The following is a 22,624-nucleotide window of genomic DNA, read 5'->3' as shown; positions in this document are numbered from 1 at the left end:
ATATCCTATATCAACTGGTCAAGTCCTGATTTGAGTTAAATAGACCTCAGCTGGGGAGCTGACCTTACTGTTCCTATGACATTTGAAAATGCCAGCCGCTGCGTTATTTTAGGTGTTTTCTCAAGGACACAACGCACAGCTAGGTCCTGTGATCAGCCCCTTGAAGGAAATACAAGTGAAGTACTATCCCCTTTAGTTTTGCAGAATTATAAACCTAGAAGACTTCTGATTCTTCAAAAAACCCTTCTCTATAGCTGGATGAAAAATCCCCTTTCCTAAAAGCTAATACAGATAGCAATCTAACCAGTCAACTGAAATAGCACACTAATATTTTGTTAGAATACTCTGATCTACCTCAACCTTCAAAAACTGATACTTGAATAAGGTGTTATTACAATTCAAAACACTTTATTGAATTTTACCAAATACTGTGGTTTAAACGCATATATTGCATCTCTTAGGACAACACTGGGATTTGAGTCTGTTTTAAAGGCACTGCAATATTTTGCTGAAGAGGGATGTTGTAAAATGTGTCCTTAAATAAAAAATATTCTTAAACTCCTAAATTAGCTAAATGTCCATATCTGTTAGAGTTGATTTGGGCTCAGCTGGTGCTGTTAGAAGGAAGGAGCACATTTGGTAAAGATCCAGAGGACCAAGTTTCAGAGTGAAATGAAATTCTCTTGTGTAAAGCAGTTGTTAAAGTCTCAGAAAGAGAGATTCGTACTGGGAATGCTGTTGGCATAGTGATAACTATCAAACTGAATGGAGTCTTGGAAAGAACAACACTTGATAACAGCTGTGTTTGCATTAAACATTTTTAGAGTTCAGTTCAGAGTAGTTCTGTACCATATATGTAGAATTTTTATGCAGAATTTGCATACAGAAAGCATGGAATGCTCTTTACTGGGTAAATTATTTGCTTCTGCTATTTATTACACTCTCTCTCTCCTCCTACCCCTCCCATCCCATCCCCTGGGCACACATGGCTGCAAGGATTTGAGTTAGTAGAGAAAACAGGTGTGCCTGGTCAGAGGAGCAAAAAGCATGCATTCAAGAAAAAAGGAGGATTTTTGTTTCGAATGAGATGTTAAATGCAGTCCTCCCTCTGGGTCCATCTACACTGACCTTTTGGCAAGAATGAATTAAGGCATAGATATCATGGCCCATATTTACCTCATCTAGTGGAGATGCTTTAATTCTGACCTTATTAGGGAAAAGATTTAAGTACAGTCTTAAGTTAGGCTTACTCTCTCCTCTAAGGGAAGAGAGGTTCCTCTAGATGGTACTTTGGGTCCTGTATGCACGGAGGCATCTTCTGTCTTTTTAAAGAGACCAGCAGGGAAGTTACATGAGAATGAATCCACCCAACAGCTCACTTCAGGTGAAAGGGGTAGTCTCACTCCTCCTCCTTGCCCTTCTTCCCAGCTATGTGGATTGATTTTGTCTATTGCAGCATTTCTTGTGCATGGTAAAAACGGAACCAATTCACCAATCTGAAAGAAAATTACCCTTTTTCTTTGGTTGGGTGGAGCAAAAACTTTCCTTCAGGCTGAATGAATTGCACCAGGGGTCAGGGGAGTGCCAGGGAACACATAAAGAATACTGTGATGTGAAAAATTCATTCTTTCCTTCCAGCAGAGTTTGCCTCAGAAGGTTGTCCAACTTCCCGTATTCCAAAAGGCCAGGGATCACAGCACAATACTCTGCAGCCTGCAAATCTCACCTCATGTCATTCCTGGAAAAACTGTGGACGTGTGGCTTCTTTGGAGTTCTTTTGAGAGTGATGTGTTTCCATGAGCCTCAACACAACTGAAAGTGAAGCTCCCAGAGCTGTGTGAGTCCCACCTACCTCCATGCTCCTGGATAGCACAACCTGAATGTGTTGGAATTTGGCTGAAATGTGGCAATTAGTAATCTTTTCCCTGCAAAAGGTACCTTCCAGTTTTAATGAACAAAAGTGTTAAGTCTCTTGATTTTACATGTCATGTCAAGGATAGTGTCTGTTAGCAACTGACATTAATGCCATTTTGGGTCATCTACTTAGAAAGTAGGATGCAGCTAGTGGCTCAGCAGCAGCATTTGCAGCAGTTCAGGTGCTCTTCAGAGCTTGCTGCCTGAAACTTTGTCCTGGTCCCACCTGACCTCCATAGCTCATGAAATCTGATGGTATTTCTCAAAAGTACTATGACTAATGTGATTTCCCCCATGTCTGTAGTAACTGTAGCATTTTTCTTTCCTTATAAGGGAGAGGTACAGTGAGTTATAACAGACGTCGTTAATTCTTCTGGTATTTTTTTCTTTTCTAATCATATTTTAATTTTTGAGCCAGAGACATTTGTTCTTCAGACTTTTTGCCAAGAAAAAATATCTCAGCAGAAGATTTTCTTGTAGGCCAGAAAGAACAGTGAATGGTGGAAGTAGGAATAGATAGAGTTCTGTGATTGTATCACCTATGTAAGATCTATATCCAGGTTTTGACTCCTGGTTGTTGGTTGTATAAAGAAAACTGTGAACTAAGGTGCTGGTTCTCCTGCAGGTAGTTGGTGAGGACAATGCTTTAATGTCTGGAAGTACTTACGTTGATTGTTCTTATCAACTGGAGATTTGGTCCATTTCGTTTTAGTCCTCCTACAATGCCATGGTGGGTTGGAGGTGGCGTTAGATGCTACTTGTGGTCTGATGTCCCTGGAACAGTCTGCGCAGGAAAGTGTGGAATCACCATCCCTGCAGGTATTTAGGAGGCATGTAGAGGTGGTGCTTGCATGTTTTAGTGGTGGACTTGGCAGTGCTGGGTTTACAGTTGGACTTGATGATCTGAAAAGTATTTTCCAACCTAAATGATTCTCTGATTCTCTTTTCCATATGTGTAAATGCTGGTATACACTGGCATATAATCAGATTTCATTTGTGGAGCAAGAATAAACTTATCTTCCGTGTTCCTCCTTTGCATGCAACCTAGAAAAGGTTTCATTGTTTTAGAAGAAAGATCCTAGGATAAGGGAGAGCTGTGTAGTTTTGGAAACATTGGGTTTTGTTTTGTTCAAGCTAAGAACAGCATTCATCTCCTAAGCCTGCATTTCACTTCGAGGGGCCTGTATTCCCATGATTTGAAAGGGACAGAGTGTCTATGGGATAGGACCTCCCCACTCTCAGTGTCCCCTTGTGCTTTCCAAGTGCTTAGCATTCCTTACAAATTACAGTCTTTTGTGGTACAGAATACTGTGCTATTTTAATCAGTTGGAGGGGTGGTAGTGCTATGGGGAATATAATAGGCTGACAAGTATTTTCTTACTGTGCTGGATGGCTGTTTAGGCTTCAATCCTTCAAAGGGGTCCGAAGTCATGGACCCTAAAGGCCAGGAAGGACTCCCTGTGAGTAAAGAGGTTTTCTCTATTATCACATCCTTAAATGTGGCCTCACATGTAAAATCCTCTGTCAACTGCAGCACCTCAGTATTTTGAGGTGCTGATCAAGCAGTATAAAGGAGAGGAGCTATCAGACACAAATCCCAGAATACTGACAAACAACTTAGTTACTGAGCAGTAGGCAGGTGCTAGTGTTCATTTCAGGTGTTAAAATGATTATTAAATCCCAGGTCACTTGAATCCAAGAGGAAATGTGAAAAGAACACATACGGAAATAGCTTCCAAGATGAAAAACATTTTAAGTTTACACTAGAGAGACAATAAGCAAATTATTGACTTCAAGAATCCCATTTTCAGGAGGCTGTGAAAAGTGTTAAGAGAAAGGTCCAGAGATCAAAAGGAGATAAAAATTTTAACAGATCTTCCTGAGAACAAGAAAGTGGCAGCAGGAGGCTTGTTAGAGCCATCTAGGGTGACAGCATGGAGGCGAGAGTACGTACTCCAAAAGGTAATCTAAAGAAACTGGCTTAAAGAAACTGCTTAAAGCAAAGAAGCTGAGAGCTGGCAGTAAGCACCAGTAAGCCCTGAGGAGCTACTAAACAGCTGTATTGCATATATTGTTTTTTAAGATTTGTTTTCTCAGATTAGTTTGGTTATAGAATATGCCCAGATCCTGTAGATGTAGGCTTTTCACACTGAAAGTGGTAGAAATCGAGTAGCATCCTTGGAGAGAGGTATTTTAGTTAAGAGCATGAGTATGTACACTAAAATCATCTGTGGGTCAAATACATTTTTTATAACTTAAAAATAATGTTATCTTAAAAAAAACAGTTTTTCAAAACTACAGTGAATTCTCACAGCTTTCCCACAAGTCACATATTCCTCTCTTTATCCACACAAATTCAGCAGAAGTCGTAAATTTAAGCATACACTCAGGTGAGTGACATTTACTTAACACCTGGTGCAGTAAGGTGCAATAGGAAGGCAGTACATAGACTGATTTCAGGAATCTGTGAAAGTAAATGTTATTGATAATAAATGCGGAATATGTGGCCTGTATGCATGCAATAGGAAACAGCATTGCCTTTATTTCTGCTTTTCCATTTATTTCATTAATTTTCATCCATGCTAAGTACTAACTCAGGATTTATTCTGAAGAAATCCCTGTAGAATTCTTTCCTTTTAGGGGAAGAGCAAGATCATTGGTCTTAGGGTAAGGACATACTAGAGTCAGTAGAAAGTAGCTGGGGGAAATGTAGGTATTTTTCCAAAGGTATGCTGCTTTGGGAGTTGAAGGAGGAAAAGAATTTGCTGGAGTCTTGAGAGAAACAAACACCCATTGGGATAATCCAAACTAATAAATCCTCTCTTCTACACTACTAAGAAATTTCTTCCTACCTTCTTAATGTACCACATTTCCTGATAGTAATGATGTGGGTACTTCTTTCCTCAAATATGTCATTCACCTTATTCAGCAAAGTCCCATTTCTGCCCTTAAGACGCAAAAGAACACAAACAACAGGGAACAGTTCTGTATTTTGAAAGACTTGGAACTCCATTTTGTTGTATCCCACATAATTTAATAAAACAGTACGTAAAGTTTTACCTCTGACTTTCAACAGGTTTCTTGATATAAAATGTCTGTAAACAGCTGTGCTATCAAGGTGAGCTCGAAACTCAAAATGTCCGTGTGCTCTGAGCTGTACTGCAGCAATGGCTCTAACTCTTCTCTCACCAGGATTCGGCTGACACACATGCACTAATACAGTCAAGCATAAAGCTTGGAATGGCTTCCCCAAGTTTGGGCACAGTGTAGGAGAGAGCCAGGATGACCAAAGTTAGAGGATGTGTTAATCCAAGGTCAAAAAACCCTGTGGCTTGTGAGTATTTACTCTTGGTTTGCAGAAGTTTGTGGGGATAGCTGTTTTTACCTGTTACACTGCAGAGATAGATACCTTTCTAGTCATTATTCTGCAAGTTTACTTTTCTCCAGGTATGAGTAGGAAGAGTGAAATTTCATGTAAATACAAAATAAAGTAGCTGCTGTCTTTAAAGCTCTGCCCACATCTGTAAAAAAAACCCCCAAACCCCCAAAAAATCCCCTCTGTAGTCCTAATATGCAAAGAGGAGGAAGGTGCCTGCGGATGGGAGGAATACTTATGCTAATAGAATACCCCCGCTCCGGAAGATGCTGCTCTTTTAAAGAAGGTCTGATTCTCTGAAGAACTGTGGAGGTGGGGAAGGAAGATTTTCTTTGCCATGGAAATCTGTAGGACCCAGCCATATTACTCAGATATCTGGCAAGAAAGCATTCTCTTAAAGATCATTTCTGTTGAACTTGATAGGAACTGTGTCACTGACTTCAGCGGGACCTGGATCAGCCTCTCATCTGCTAAAGAAATAACAGTGACATGACTGTTTTCCCTCCTGGCCCCCTACTTTTGTCTCTTCTGCCCACCACAGTGTTTATGCTTTCTCAAGCTGGGCTGGTTTGATTACAGCAGCACAGACAGACTGTGTGTGTGCCTCTGACCCAGGGAGCTCTTACAGCAGAGAGAAAGCGTTGTGCAGCAGCTTTTTGCTCAGGCAGCTCCTCCAATTATTAAGGGAAGAGCCTCAAAGAATCTCAGGAATCACAGATATTCTGAGGGAAAAAAAAAATCTGTTGGCTGAAAGTCACTCTTTAGAGAAAGAAAAGAATGAACGAGCATCTTGATTCAACATGACTGTTATATCAATCATTTACTCTGAGTGGGTAGCAAAGATATGATCTAATAGGTGCAGGATTCTTATTTCCTGTTAGAAGCAGAGCATACCTTTAGTGTGAAATCAGAATGTTTTTATTTTGGTTTAGTCACCAAATATTTTTATCAGCTTATTTCAGTGGTAATGTGGTACAAAGCATATAGGTCTTTGTGTTTCAGACTATATAAATGTCTTAAGATCTTCTAGCTCTTTTATAAGGTTTTACAGTACATATTTGCCACAACTTTCAAGCCTTGTGCTTTCTAGTGATGTGCTGATTTTCTCCCTGTGTTGCTCAGGTTCAAATTTAGGTATAAAAGTCGTTCTTTTCTTTGAGAAAATGCTAGTGTATGAACAATGAATGATAGTGCAGTCATCCTCAGGGCTTACTTCTCTCCCCTTCAAGAAAAAGAGGTAAATGAGAATAAAATGGCAAATGCCATCATCTCTGAAAATCAGTGGTATACTCACAGTGATAAGCATCTGGATCAATATCCATGCTGATATTTGGGCATCTAATTACCCATGAATTTCCCTGGGAATTCAGACACTTAATTAGGATTTAGTTTGAATATCTCTGTGCACCTGGCTTCATGCCTGGTATGAAGTGTTAGCAGGATCAACCCCCTCAGCTCGTGTGCTCAAATCTGCCATGATCCTTCTGTAGGCAAGCCCATGTACTCCCCAGTGACTCCAGTGGAGTCAGGAGAGCCGGGAGGCTGCACCTGTGGAGCTCATTTTAGAATCCGAGTCAGAGTTTTATTATGAATAAGGAACTTTCCATCTTTATTCTTTCTTTTTTTTTTCTTTTTTTCTTTTGGTCTGTGTAGTGATTTCTTTTCCTCTAAGGTATCACAGGAGCAAAAGTAGTAATCGAAATAGGTTAGCAAAATACAAGACTCGAGTAAGTAATTGTTTCAGTAATCAACTTTAAAAGGCTGGGACACAGATTTGCCTTCCAGGCTGGCTCCTTTCTCCTGCCTGGATTTAGAACCAGTTAGTGTTACTGTAGGTAGTGCAGACAATATTTGGACAGTGTAGACCTTTCCACTAGGACAGGTTTGGAATTCCTGAAGTGACTGGCCTTGTTCAGGGGGCAAAATTGTAGCTAATATACCCCAACCAGGAACCAAATAGCTCTTAATGCTGAGCCAGCCTTTCATTGACCTTGCCAAGAGCCATGACCTTGCATCTGGTTGTATTACAAGATGTGTAAATAGACAAATAAGCTCCACCTATTAAATAGCCCAGGACAAACTGAAAAACTGGCATATCCTTGTTGTTATTCATTCCTTCACCCAGCTTTCTATCATCTGCAAACTTTATCAGCAGCAGTACTGTCTGTTCCTCTGAACTGTGGAATATAATTGCATGGCACTGTCCACAGTGAGATCCCTGCACTACTCCTTGTGCTATGTCTCTTGGAGCTCCCATACTGTGATCTTTGCACCTTTGGACTCGATTTTCCACATGCAGTGGTTTCTTGGCCATTTTCAAGCCACAGACTGGGTGCTGAATCAGTTTTGATAAAGTACTATTTTAAAATTGACATTTTGTGGAGTGTACCCTGTAGAGTTTTTTGGTTTATTCTGTCAGCTCCACTACTTTTAACCAAACAAACATGTAATAATGAAACCATTTTAAGCATTTAAGAGCCGTATTGTATTTCATCAAGAGGATTGATACTATCTGGGTAGTGAGACTTTGGCTTTATAACTGATTGCATCTCATCACAACCTTATAATAGTCTTATCTGGAATTGATGCTGTGTTGGCCCTTTTGTAGTTACCCACAATTCCATCGTTATATTGAAATCTTGGTATATAGATTATTTTCTGCAAATCCCCTGCTTTTGCAAGATTTCTAAAATAAAAACTGTGCAAGCTCAGAGATCCTCAGACAGCTCTTGAAAACTCTGAAGTGTAAATTATAGCATACCTGAAACCAGGCATAGGACAGTATGATACTAAGTGCTATCAGGAACGGAGGGAGGGAGGGAGCAAGCACACATAAATACATCACATAACAATGGGCATTATAGCCATGTTTGTGGATTTGCCACTGGAATTCTGGGTTGAAATCATAGCCTCTGTCCTCTTCAGGTTGTTTTGAGGGCTGTAAATTACCCTGTGGTAATTGAAGTAGGATCAGGGAACTGCCTTCATGTGAAATAACTCTGCATAATCTACTGTTTTCTCCTCTACAGCCAGAACTCAGAATTTCTCCAGCAGAAGATATTATAGCCTTGGCCTGCTTTTACCCGGCTTCCTTCCTTGTGGCATGGCTGGAAAAGGACTATGTGTAAGGCTGATGAAGTCCACACCAGATTAGAGCTTTCTTTAAATGCTTCCAAGGCTTGAAAACTGAAGATTGCCATAAGGTAAGAAGCTATAGATGAAAGAATTCTTTGCTATATTTTCTTTGTACCTTGCCAGTGTTTGCCAGTTCATCCTTTGTATTTTGAGACCAAGAAGTTCAAGTATTTTGCTGGTTAGCACTTTCTGCAGACAGTAAGAAACCAAAGTGCAGGTTAATTTCCAAACCAAAAGAAAGGTGCACTATCTTTATAAAGAAAAAAAGCCAAAAAACCCACTCAACAATTACTTTTCAAGGCAAACATTAAGGCAATTTGCCAGAAAAACATAAAATGCTGTATATCATCTGCAACGTGCATTTTGCTCTTGCAGCTTGTCCCAGTGACTGGTTTCAAGCCTTTGAATAAAACCTAAGAAAAAAATGTATTTCAAGGAATAGTCCTGGAAAGCTTTGATTCATTGCTTGTGTTCAGGATTTGTGAGATGTACTGTAATTGTGTATGTTATTACTCTTGCAATATTTTGTATTACATTACTGCATGTTTATAGACTAAAACTTTATAGACAGATAGAAAGCAGACTGAGAAGGAGGGGACACATAAATCAAGGTATAAAACTGCCCTGAATAATATTTTATGTTTCACTATATTGACCTGGAATTAGAGGATAAAGACATTTTCCACTGGTGCACTGTTCTTTTCTTGCTTTCTCTGTGTGTCTGTTTCAGGCTTGTTGGAGTTCTTCATTAAATCCAGAATCTGCATCAAATGATCTGTAGTATTCTGCAGCACATAAAGGTTTCAAAGCAACAATTACTCTATTATTTCAGTAGAGATTACCTGTTTGAAATGAAAACCCACACTGAATCCTTTCTGACCTGGTCCTTATTGTGATACTGATAACAAGCCACACTTTCCAGTCTTTATCTTACCTCCTACAGGGTAATCTTTTCTTGTGGAGCTTAATTCTGCTAATAGCACCCTTGACTGGGTGCCAGACAACAAACATAAGCAGGTGAAAAATGAATGGCTCCAGTCTGACCGCTGATAACTGCTAGAGACTTTTTATTCTTGGAATTCCCTCCAAAATATACAAGTTGACTGGTGGGTAATCAATTACATTCCTTGTATGCTTCGCCCTCCTTCAGACTGGGTATTCTTTGAAAGAAATTGTGATGATCTTTTCTACAGTTTCAGATTCTCTTTTTTTCCCTCTTCCTCCAAACAACAGTAAATAGTAATTCCAGATGGCAGAGATTACTTTTAAATTAAACCAGTTAATGCAGGGGACGTATGCTTATCTAATTCCCCCTTTTTAAGTGGTAACAATATGATCGAAATGGGTAAAACTGATGTGCAGCAAAGGTATGCAAAATAGTTTGAGATTGTAAAGTGCTTTTCCCCTCCATTTTCTGATTTACTGTCCATGAAAATGAATTATAGACTCGTGAAGAAAACAGAAGTTTTTATTTGCTGAACTCAATAGGCTACTTTCTGGGGACTTGAACTCTGCAAAGTGCTGAAAAAAAGATTACTGCATTCCACTGACAGTTTTTCTGTTTGAACCAAATGAGAGGGATGACAGTGTGCTGTGCTCTGCCTTTCTGCTTCCCAGCAAAAATCTCTGGACTGTTCACTGTTCCTCTGCTGCGTGCATGAAAGTCAAGGCCTGAAGCGCATACTTAAAAATGTTGCTAAGTTATGCATTTGAGCCTGGCCCTGGCTTTAATCAGTTCCTCTTAAAACCAGTGAGTGCAGAACAGCCTTAGCACCTTGCAGGTTTGGACCGTGTGTGAATCAAAGCCATTATCATAAGGAGGGTGGTGTAAATGGAGCTTGCTTCACTGAAATCAGTGAGCAGGCATTAATTTCCACCAGCTGAAGATTTGGTGGGGACTCATTTGTTTTTTCCAAAGTGATTTTACCTTTACCGTTTGAGTATATGATTATAAGGCAACTAGTTAGTGCTAAGGGGGAATATGGTTGGCTTCACTGGAAAATATAAAAGTATCCACTGTTCCTTCAGGGAAATCATTTTAATAGATAACAGCATGTTGTACAATGTTTCATCAGTGACATTTAGATCTAAATTAGGAGCAGTTGTGAGATGGGTTGCCGATTTTCTTGTGATAAAAGGGAAATAGTTCAAGAAATATAGACCAGATGTTATCTTAATCCGATCCTCATGTACAAGAGCACACTATGAGACAGTAATAATAGTCCCTTCTACCTGTTTCTAATTTTCCTGTTCTGAAACACCCCCTGTGAAAAATAGATTAAACCAACACATCGTTTATGAATTGGCACTAGGCGGGTTTGAGTTTGTGTGGAATGTAGCATCCGTGGCACAGACCGGAGGGTGCAGTGCTAGATTTTGATACATGTTTAAAAATGCTCGTTTGACAGTAACATTTAAGACAGCAGCTCTTAGTGATTTAAAAGGAGAGTAGCCAGTTTGGGTTTGAATCAGGCTTTTGGTTCAGCATATCCCTACACAGTTTCAAATTTGTCATCAGTGTTTCTAGGCAGTATATGTTATACAATCCTCAGCAGGCCAAAAAAGAGGGGGCTGATCCTCAGCTGCTGTAAATCAACACTGATCCATTGATTTAGATGGAACTACACTGATTTGTACCATCTCATGGTCTGGACAAAGTGTATTAACTTTCCCCCTGAAAATCCTCCACAACAAAAAGCTCCATTCACAGTCCTACAGCATAAGCAGTAACTAATGTGTCTCTGTTCTCGTAATAGTGTTTAATACCTGCATCATTTCCTACTTGCTGGGGCAGTCGAAACATTACTCTTTGCTTTGACGTAAGAAGTTGAGTGCTGCGCATTTGTAATATTTGGGACAGCTTTTTCCATAGCTGTCTGTCTTAGTAGAACATTTTGCTGGAATATTCCTGTCTCTTGGCATCAGTATGCCATGGAGGCTTTTGAGCAGCTGTCTAGAGACTCAGGAGACAAGACTTTTATTTTCCTTTGAGGAACACAGTAATGTGAAAATACTTTATTTAACAGTCTCCAGAACTGTAAGAACTACTGGGACTCTTTGTCCACTGGAAACAGTGAGGATAGCATTAATGCTAACAGTGTTAATAAGACTGCTTTATCTAGAGTAAACACCTTCATAGTTTGGACTGTTCCAAACTATTTTTCAAGCAGAGCAAAATCCTGTTTTCATATTTCTATGAACAGAGGAAACAAGAGCAGGCGATGAGGCAATCTTCAGAGGCTGCCCACACAGCTGGCTGTCCACTGCAAGGACTGTGTGAGGACAGAACCAAAGTTTTCCTTTGGAAACTCACTCCTTTGCTCTTCATTTATTTTTAAAATTAATGTATAGCATTGCAAACGGATTCACCCCTCTGTGTTTTTTTTGTTTGATTAGGTTTTTATACAACTTTAATGATAAATGGGCAAGCTTGTGCTGGAAAGGATGGCTCTTAAGAGCCAAAAAGAGGCTGTAGGCTCACACTCGAGAGCTGTAATCTCATGAATTCCCATAGGAGGTTCATAATCTGACTGGACATCTATAAAGACTCATGGGTGATGTATCAACACATTAGGGGAAAAGTGTTCAGTATTTCTGTAGAAGAATATTTTTATTGTGTTTTAACTTGTTAATCTAACAGCTGTCATTTTATTGATACTGTCTCTGTACATCAAGGCCCTGCTTATCTTCTGAGGGTCTACTTCTGTTTGACTCTGTACAAATACATGCGTTAAAATTCTCTTGAGTGAGACAGTGTAGTAAAATGAGACAGGTGGATCAACAGGAACAGGAGAGGGTGAGATCAAAAAGAAACAGCATAAGAAGATGAGAAAATAGAGTCCAAGTTGTCACATGCCCTGGACTGCTCACAGGAATGCTGTCATTTGGAATAAGAATGCTTCAGAAATGTGGATAGAAAACTTGATGGATTAAAGTAGTTAATTAGAGAATAAAGTGGGAGGAAGGAAAATGGGGAGTGATTGAAAATAGTTATAGGAGAGAGAATCCACCTGTAGATTGGAAAAGCTTGAAACACTGCAGCAGCAGAGATGAATACATGCATCTAATCAAAATGCAAAGTGCAGTTTAGAGATCTTGGTGCTAAAAGGCACTGGTGGTGGTGGTAGTGGGGTATGTAGGTTAATACTGAAAGTGTGCTATTAGTAATGACCAAAGACCTTTAGCCTCCTGTCCAAAATCCTTTTTTTACTGTATAGAACGGGAAAGTAAACTCTATCATGTTGGGCTATTTAGTAAGCTATTAGTGCATTCATCTTTTCATCATTTGACAGGTGGAAGTAGTAGTCCAGCTTTTAGTTTTAATTATAAGGGATTCCAGATGTAGAATAGGACATAAATTAAAACCAGATCTACTCATATGTCTTTTCAAAGTAAGCCAACTTCAAGGTATCTGCTTTTCATTTTAAAATGTTATTAAAGCTATTACTAAGAAATTCATAGTCTTAGCATGCTCCAATAATTGACACCTTTAAAGTGACTAAACAGATTTAGAGTGTGCAGAAAAGTAAATTTGTCTTAGAGAATGACTCTAATCATCCATTTACATATAATGGACAAATCAGTGTTTGCGTTTTGAAAGGCCTAGTGAACAGCCTGTCTGGATGGCTGAGTCCTCTGCCTGGCCTGACTGCAGGGTGTTAGGCTGTTTCTGTGATTATGCTGCTATGCAAGTGAAGATAAAGAATTAAGGGCTGATCCAAAGCCAGTGAAAGTCAATGAGAGTCTTTTGATGAGCTTTCCGTCATGGTCTCCTCCTCTCATGTTGACTTGAACTATGTTACGTTATGTTGGAATTTGCTTTTTTTTTTTTTTTTTAAGAAAATTAAATCCAGAACCTTTTTATTTTCAGTGATAGTGTTCTTAAATCCCTAACTGTGTAAAGAAACCTGCAGATTCCTTTCTAAAAACCCTTTCTTTCCCCAAAACCTATTTATCTAGTGATACATTACAACCATGCAAATAATGCTGTACTTCTGACTTCATAAAAAGTCTGAGGTTTCCAATAATTAGAATGATAGCTGGCAAGTCTGATAAATTAGAGAAATAACTTGTTTGGTGTAAGCTGAGCCTATTTCTGAGGCAGAAATGTTAGGCTTTTATCCTCTGGAGTGTGATTGAAAGGGTGAGAAGTTAATTTGGCAGCTTCGCTTCTATGGTTTCATAATGTTTCTCCTCCCCCCTCCCCTCAGCTTCAGGGAAGGACTGTGATTTCAGTACTTTGCGCCTGCCCTCATACAAGGCAAGAGCATGACCCGAAACGAAACCCCTCTCCCCAGGGCACATCCTGAGCAGTAACAGCTTGGCTCAAGTGTTTCTTATGAACAGCCGTCCAGAGCACTTGATCTAAATCATGCCATTTCCTTCACAGTATGGCACAGTTAACAAGTCAGTGCATCAACACAATCTGCAGATGGCAGTTCAAAAGGTGCACGTTCCCCAGCAAGATAAAGGGCAATGAGTTCCATGGGTTAGCTCATTACTTGGATTCAGGCAGGGGCTCCATAGGGGTGTGAGGGAGGAAAAGGGGGCAGGCAAACCTTGAGAATGCATGTCTACACAAATAAAGCCAGCATTGCAAGAAGCATGTTATTGAAGTAAAGTGCAAACAGCTTGCAGAGCATGGCTTCCTTCAGAGGTGGCTTGCTTCATCCCTGAAAAGCAAGAGGAAGAGGGGAGTGAAACCAGTGGCAATATGCAGTGCCGCTGCACCTTCATTTATCTGCAAGACCTGGCAAATATGACACCATTTCCCAAGCAAAGCCCCAAAATTCAGGAGAAGCAAGTGAGTTGTCAGCAAGAGCCAGGACTCCTGATTGTTCTGCGTCCTGCTTGGGAAGGAACCTGTTTTCTGGAGCGTTGCAGAAGGGCTTCTAGAGAGCAGTGTGCACTCCTGTACAAATTACGTTAGAGCTAAATATCCAGTGAAGAATCTCTGAGACATATTAGTCCTTTAGACTTCAAAACAAGCTTAAATTGGAACCATATTGCTGGAATACTTCTTAGCTAACATTTATATTACTTCAGTTACCAAATCCAGACTAAGTCCCAGGACTCGGCAGGGGAGAACATAATATATTAGGAAGTAAGATGGGGGTGTGCACTTCTGGCCTCCTATTTTATATAAATGTACAAAAAGTTTCCTCACACTAGCAAGGAAATGACTACAAGGCCCTAAAATGCTGATTTCCAGCAGCAAACCAGGGAAGTCCGCTGCCCCTCCTCCCCTCTCTCCCCTGACCATTCTGTGTGTGCCATGCCTTGGGGATAGTTTGGATTACTTGGAGTAAGACTGTTGCATAGAAGCTCAGGTATCAGAGCAGATAATTATACACATATAGCTAGATACAGCAAAGGTCTCAGTGAATTGTCAGAGGATGAGATACATCTCGGGAGACCAAACAAGCCTCCCCTATACTGATCTTTGTAAGTGAATCTCTTTGGGAACTATCAAGATGGTGCTTTACCACGATTTTCACTGCTGAGGAAAGAGGAATTCTTCCAAGCTGTTTGTTTTCCAGGTTGTATCAAAAGCTGGCGAGTGAAGAATTTTTTCTTCTGTGCTTATGTTAGTATGAATGCACTGAAAGGCGCTAACATATGTGCTGATCTCTGTTTTCCTGCAGCAGAGAAGTTCAAGGCAGGTTAGGCAGGAGAGGAACAGTAACCCCCATCCCCTCCCTCCCCATAACTTCAAATCTACAAAGGCTGACTTTCTGGTGAACTCCCTGGTCTACATTGCAATTCTTTTGGAGAAACAGTGCTAAAACTGGGAAGGGCAGATCCTGGGTGGCTGCTGTGCAGAGGTGTGTTAAACTAAGTTCACTCCTCATGTAATTTGATTGATTTAGTACAGTTATGCCAGAGAGAAATTTTGCTTCAGGTTTTTGGGTGATGTGTTGTGTTTCTTTATTTAACTTATCAAACAGGTGCTTAGCAACAGCATCTTCCACTAGTTTATCCAGATATCTTCACTTCTTTCTTTCTTTATCCATTCTTTAATAATCTTCCAAGCTGTGTTCAGTTAGAAACTGAGCCAGGGCTTCAGGCTGTGCCCCACCGGGACATGCAGGTACGCAGCATGTTTCACCAGGCTCTGTATCCATTTCTTTCTTATGACAGTGCCTGGTAATTGTTGTGTTTCTCAATTCAGGGAGGTAAATGAAGGATGAAGAGCTGTGAGTCTCAACCTTAAGCTGTAGCAGCTGAAGAGGACTTCAGTGGTAAGGAGCTGAACTTCATTTCATTAGAAATGTTCCAGCTTCTGCTGACAATGACAGAAAACAAGTGAGCCCCAAAGGCTGCAGACCTGAGCTGACAGGCAGCAGTCTTCAGCAGTGATTCAGGTTGTTCACAGCTGCTGCACAGTGTGACTTCTCTTGACCACTTTTTAAAAGGCGCTGTTTCTGTATTAGAAGTATCCTTGCCCAAACAACGCGTGTAGGACATGCGCATGTCTTCAGACACTGCAAAGCAGCTATTTATTTCTCCCTGTTTGGCAGCAGCCTTCAAAATATTTTCTCTTTGCTGCAGAACACAGTGCCCTTTCAGTGAGGTGGCTTGAATGTAGAAGGGCTCTGCCTTGGCTAGATAGTTTCTGCTTCTCTGTCAGAGATAACTTTGATATCTCAACATTGAACTGCATGGTGCTGTGCTGTGCATTGTATTTACCAGGGTTGTGAGAAGCACAATCTTTTCTATCCCGTTTCCAGTCTTGAGAAGATATGAAGGAGAGGAGGCAAACAATCTTTGTGTTCAGCCTTTACCATATATAAATGACAAAGCCACATGCCCGATGTGCTCTGTGTGTGCCTTTTCCCTGGTGTGGAGCACAGCTTTCCATCCTCTGTTGATGGTGGAGGGGCGTCATTCATGATATCTATGATAGCCACAACCTACCTCATTGCTTATGCCTCTGGCTGTATCTTTCACAGCTGTTGCTTGTAGAGAAAGTGTTGTTTGCTTCGTTATGTTATGCCTTAAGTTCAGCCTAGTAAGGCCCACCTGACAAACAAATGGGTCCAACTTAAGAAAAGGACTATATGCTTGTAATAGCAGGAAACAGAATCTAGTGAATTAAGTTCCTTCCAGCCTCATCTTACTGTGATTTCCCTCCTAATGACAGATGTCAGTGAAGAGTATGGTTTATTCTGGTAGTTCTTACTGATCAGCATGCTCATATTTCTTAGAGCTACAGTGAAAATCTCTGGTATTGTATTGAAACAGAATCTCAGACCCTCGCAGTGCCTTACTCTTCCAGAAAGCATTCTGCATCTTTATCATGAAGCATCGGGGGTATGATAGCACTGAGAAGCCCCAACGATGGGGACTCTGATGTGCAAGGGGTTATATATTGAGTCATGAAATAGAGATCAGTCTCACACAGGCTCTCTGCAGCAGGGCTAAGACACAGGCCTGGGTCTCCTGCCCTCTAGTCCCATGCTTTCATCGTGAAATCACTCAGTTCTTTCAGCTGGATCTCCAGGCTCTGTTCTTAGCACTGTAGTTTCTCTGTGTCTCATGGAAACCCCAGGGCTGGGCTTTGCAGACTCTCTGCAACCCTATCCCTTTGGACTGTAATTGATTTGGAGTCAGGTGGTGGTGTAACATAACCCGTATGGAATCTGTTGGTGAAGTTTATGGCCATTCAGTTAAGAAAAAGGGAAAAAAAAAAAGAGGAATATAGAGGGGGAGTAGGAAGTGAATGGAGTTTGAGTTCTGGGATGTGGAGCTGTGTTGTTTCACAGCCCAAGGAGAAGAGCTTGTTGGAGGCCTTGTGTGTGGAGAAATCTATTACCAGCTCATGCACCACAGCCCTCTCAGCCTGCCCATGGTAGCCTGTGTGTATACAGATGAACCTGCAGAAAAATGCCTGTCCCTACGTGCAGTCAGCCTCTAAGCCAGTATGGGAAAGCAGAGAAATTCAGAGAGAATGCAGAGAATACTTCCAAAATTGAAAAAAAGAGAAAGAGAGAAGTAAATAAAAATATAAATGGCTCAGTTGACATCTCTGTGCTGCCTGCCTGTGTGGCTGTAATAAGTCTCTGAACTTCTGTCTCCCCATAGCTAAATTTCCAAGGCTTCTGTGTAGGGAAGGAAGATATTCCAGTGTGGCTCCTAGGTCTCTTGAGGTACTGCAGGCAACCTCATGTTATTTGCAGATTTTAACTTATTCCAGGTTGAAAGTCTTGACATTTTTGGACTTTTTATTAAGCGCATGTAGTGACAGGACAAGGGGGAATGGCTTCAAGCTGACAGAGGGGGGGTTTAGATTAGATATTAGGAAGAAGTTCTTCCCTGCAGCGGTGCTGAGGCCCTGGCACAGGGTGCCCAGAGAAACTGTGGCTGCCCCATCTCTGGCAGTGCTCAAGGCCAGGCTGGATGGGTCTTGGAGCAAGGGGGATTGGAAGTGGATGATCTCTCAGGTCCCTTCCAACCCAAACCATTCTGTGGTTCTGTGATTCTATGAAATGAACTAGGATGATCTCCATCGGCAGTACTGGATTTTCTGACTTGGCAAATTTCTCTGGGATGATAGAAATGACAGGAAAAGAACAACAATTCTTTCTGTGACAAAAGAATCCCTTTCACAGAATTTTGTAGAAATTTGAAGATATTCTTCCTTCCAGGTGCAGAAAGTTCTGGAAAAGATTTCTTGCCCAGCTGGTGGCCTTCCCCTAAGAGTTACACTGAAAATGCTAATAGTGTTATGTGACAAGCATTATGTGACAAGCATTACGGGTAAGTATGTGATAAGCAAGGCCATAACTTTGTACATGTATCCCTGTGTTGCTGAAATTAAAATAGAGTGAAAAAGGCTGCTGTGAGTGCTTGGATCATGACTGTATGTGAAGTACCGTGAGACAAATACTTGTAGCTTTGCTGCAGACATGGTGATTTACTGATACAAGGGAAGTAAAGCCTGCGTGAAGCAGTAATATCTATCAACAGACCCATTTGTACAGCTAGAAAAAAGGGCAGGCCTCTGAAGACACAGTGTGGGTATTACTGTAGTTATTGTCATTACTGTAATCTAGGATCTTGCTTTCAAGGAGGAAAAGGGAAGAGGCAGCAAACTCTCACCACAGACAGTGGGCAGACTGTTCCTATATCTCTTTGGGCTGTTGGAGCAGTCCTCATCTTGCACAAAATGCTCTCTTACAGAGTGGCTATGGAGAACCATCCTGGTGCTGCCATGAGTCAAAATATCACTCTTTTATACACGTGTGAAGGATAGAAGGTAGCAGTTAAGTAGAAAGACGGTTTGCTGTTAAGCACTTTAAGCCTTGAGTGAGGAGTGGTATCTAAGTTGCATCAGCCCTGCAGACAGCCTACGAGACCTCAGGTTCCAGGTGACTCCCCTGTGGCTCTTTTTTCCCTTTGCCTCTCAGAGGCTCTTCCAGCTAGTACTAACTAGGGGAGATTTCCTGAGGAAGGGGTAAGATGTTTCAGTCCCTCTGCTAGTATGACCCTATGCAGCATGGACTGTGGGTCCCATGCCCCATGTACACTGAGTGTCCTGCTGATTCCTTTCTCAGGGACTGATGTGGTCCCTCTTATCAACCCCACTCTGTGAAGTCACTGTCACACTAGTGTATACTCCAGGATCCCAGTGCCTTCAGGGTGATCTCTTTGCCCCCCGTGGCCTGTGTGTGCCAGTGTCCCAAAGCACTCCTGGACAGTGTACTCTGTTCTGTACTGGTGTTACTCCATTCTATCTCAGTGGAAAATGAGATGTAATGAGGTTGAAACCAGACAGTTTGTAGTGAAAAATAACCTTCTATGGAAAGGTACAGAACAGTAAATGAAAAGAGTAACAGGGACTTCTGAATAACTCTATGGCTTTCTTAACAGAGGTTATTGTTTTCCGTTGCATTTTGATGGACACTTATTCTTCCATAGGGATGATATTTTTTAAAAGAGAAAATACTGAAGCCCCATGTGAAAACAGGAAACTCCATGAATTTTTTTTATAGTGAAATTTTTCCGCTAGGGTAACATCCGTATTTCACAGTTTGCGGAATGTGTGGGACCGTAAACTGTAAAACCGCATGGAGAACCACAACTCCCGTGTACTTTAAAAATAGACATAAAAGTAATTTCTCCAGAAAGAAGGAGGGTATTTTAAAAGGTGAATATTTGGAGGGCTTATGAAAGCTATTGGTCTGTTCTTGGAAACTGGATGATAATGTTTAAAAAAGGAAAAGACACAGATTGTGCTGAGTCTGTTGCACCTGAATCATCTCTGTAGTATGTGCTCAACTGGACCAGCCACAGTGCAGCTGCACTAGGATGTGCAATGTTCCCACCCAGCATGGGAGCCTCTGGTTTCCCATCTCACCCAGAGACAAAGGGACAGGAGAGATGGGGCACAGAGATGAGCAGGCAAGTGGTGAAGATCACAAAGAACCTCAGGCTATTTCATTTCTCCTGCAGTGTTCCTGGAGTTGAGCTGGACTGAGGGAGAAGCAAGCTGATCTGGCCACAGGTCTGCCGTGTTTCCCCCCACTCTGCAACAAGTGGTGAGCAGGGAAGGAGTCATACTTTATTCTTTCAGCTCTTTGGGGGTGGTGCAGGAATGAGCACACCCAAGGCTTTGAGCCAAAACTGCCTCACACTATTGGCTGTGTCATTCATAGTAAATTAGACTGACACTTCTCTTTTCCTGTTCAGACCAGCTGGTCTGTAGCCAGGGTTGTGCAAGACCTGGCAGGGCTGGTCTCTAGAGCTGTCCAACTGGGACACGCACATGTGGCATGATGGTGGTTTTGAGCAGGTGCTCTGTGCCATGGAGCAGCACAGGGATGTCATCACAGGGTGTCAGGAGGTATTTCTCTGCTTCTGGATGTGCTGTAAGGGCAAGTGGCTGCAATGATTGCATGAGGTCCCTGGTGTTCAAGAACAGGGTAAGACATCCAGTGTGTGAGTAGTCAAATGAAGAGGTGGGGATCCCCCAGCATTTAATGCTGGCTCTGGCTCTCTGTTGGTGAGATGAAAAACCAAGGCCAGGATATATTCCTCATCTTGTCTGAACACTGAGTTAGACCAGGGCTGGTTGTATTTCAAGACAGAGCAGTTGCCTTGGAGTTGGCAGACTCCTTGGCCCTGCCACCTGATTATTGCGTGCTAGATCTCTGGAGGGCCAGCTCTTTCTCCATTGCTTCTGTGGAGGAGCTGGGGTGTGTGAAGGAGGGTGCCTTTCCTAGCAGCAGCAGCAGCTATCTTGCTGTCCTCTCCTTCTCATCTAGCAGCAGGAGCAGCAAACAGTACTCTTCACAGCTTCTTCCCCTTTCCCTTCTTCCCAGCTTTCAGCTCTACCTCTGTTTCCAGGCAAGAGGAGTCAGTTCCTGGCATAGCCTCTTCTGTGGGTGACAACATTCACTCTTGTCTGTGTGGAAGAGAACACTTTATCTGACTCATAATTTGACAATGATGTCCTGTTTATCAAAGTTTATCCTTTCATTTCACATGAATAGGAATGTACTTTTCCATGTGCTGCTCATTGCTGGTGTTGTTGAATAGTGTAATATTCTGGTCTGCTGTTCATTTACGGCTGCCTTTCATCTTCAATTATCCACTATATTTTAGCAGTGGATAACAACTGACTGATTCCTGTATTCAGGCCAAATCCTGCTTGTTTGGCTCATGTGAATAATCTAGGGAAGTCTGACACTTTGTTCCCTGATCTGTCTGGGAATGCTTGCACGACAAGTGGTCCCTAGGCATGGGACCCATGAGCAGGAGTGGAGTCCTGAGGCTGAGACCCATCTTCCTTTCATTTCATAGGCACTAGGCAAATGCACCAGTGCCAGAGTGTGACTCCAGCTCTATAAAGTCGTCCGGTTCATGGGCAGCTGGATAACATTAATTTTTACAGGCCATTGGTACACAGTGTGGAATATACCAGCTGCCTTTCCATTTTCAGGGAGGGGTAAGACAAAGCCTCAGGCCATTCCAGTTGGACAGCACTCCTGAAAAGGGCAACTAGATGAGTTGGAAACATGCAAAGTTTAAAACTTTCCCAGTTCTCCTGTGCAGCTGTCATCATTAACACAAACAGGCTGGTGCTGCCAGAGCTGCTGGGCTTACCCACTGCTGAGACTCATTTTACATGAAATCACTGCCCTGCTCTGCTGGCAAATATATTTCTTTTGAATGCCTTCATTTAGCTGAGCTATAGAGTGCCGATAGTGGTTTATCTCAGGATGGGGCTGCAACTGCTCTGTTTTTCCTGCCTTTGTGTATGCTTGAAAAGATCTGGGATATGACCCTTACAGAGGTCTGAACACTGACCAGGGTGAGGTATGTGAATTCAGAATAATTCATTTCTTTCTGTCACATGCCATCACCACTTCCACAATGGAGTCACCACCTGAGAGAGGAGGACTGGTCCAAAGTAAGAGCATTTCCTTTGGACCTGGGAGACATGGGTTCAGGTTTTTACTCCCTTACAGATTTTCTCTGTGAAACTCAGTAAATAACTCAGATTTGCTGTGATTCACTGTCATGTGTAAAATAGTGATAATGGCCTGACCTTTCATCACTAATGCACATAAAAGAAAACGAATTAAAGAAATGTTAAGAGTCAGCTATTAAAATGTTGAGAACCCAAGGGAAAAGAGTATCTACCCTGAGGAGATGAACTAATCAGAAAGAACTAAAGTAAATGGCTGAGGTAGTTTAGGTTTGGGGATGGACAAGGTGGGGCAGGGAGTTGGGGTCCTGGAAAACATTTGGCAGAAGTGGAAAGAACATGAGGGTGTTGGAAGCAGAGTCATAAAAAGGGGAATGAATGACAGCAGGAGGTATAAACCCCCCCCTAGAAAAAAAAAACTCATTTTTGAAGAGAAACCACATCATTTTCAAGAACACTGTTTTGAGCATCTGGGCTAGAAACCAATGTAGAACAGTAGGGTGTTATGGGCTCGGTGGCTGCCCTCTGCATGCACACTGAGATGGCTGCAGGAAGGTTTCCTGCCCTGCTCACCAGGATCACTTGGGCTTGTTAACTGAAATGGTGATGTTGTAAATGTCCCAAGCTGAAGTGCTTGTCCCCAGGGCCTTTGTCTTATTTATTTGTTGGTTGACCTGCAGTTTTCTTGAACAAACTCTTCATTGTCTGCTTTCACAAAATTTCAATATTTCAGGGTGTAAGCTGGCAGTGCCTGGGCAGAGCACTGA

At 41.7% G+C, this 22,624-nt stretch overlaps 1 long non-coding RNA gene across 2 annotated transcripts; it reads left to right on the top strand.

Moving 5' to 3' along the window:
- The first annotated feature begins 1,751 nt into the window (after positions 1-1,751).
- On the top strand, positions 1,752-9,676 carry LOC133213367 (uncharacterized). Of its 2 annotated transcripts, none has more exons than XR_009725792.1 (3): positions 1,752-1,934; positions 8,320-8,493; positions 9,156-9,676. It is a non-coding gene; the product is annotated as an uncharacterized LOC133213367 (long non-coding RNA). The 2 variants fall into 2 exon arrangements; XR_009725793.1 differs by lacking the exon at positions 1,752-1,934 and adding an exon at positions 2,052-2,182.
- The last annotated feature ends 12,948 nt before the right edge of the window (positions 9,677-22,624 follow it).

The sequence above is a fragment of the Neopsephotus bourkii genome, unplaced genomic scaffold (assembly GCF_033783945.1).
Source record: "Neopsephotus bourkii isolate Nb327-2 ecotype Australia unplaced genomic scaffold, CSIRO-AGI_Nbou_v1 NB_95, whole genome shotgun sequence".
Lineage (NCBI taxonomy): Eukaryota > Metazoa > Chordata > Aves > Psittaciformes > Psittacidae > Neopsephotus > Neopsephotus bourkii.
This window is presented reverse-complemented; position numbering and strand designations above follow the sequence as displayed.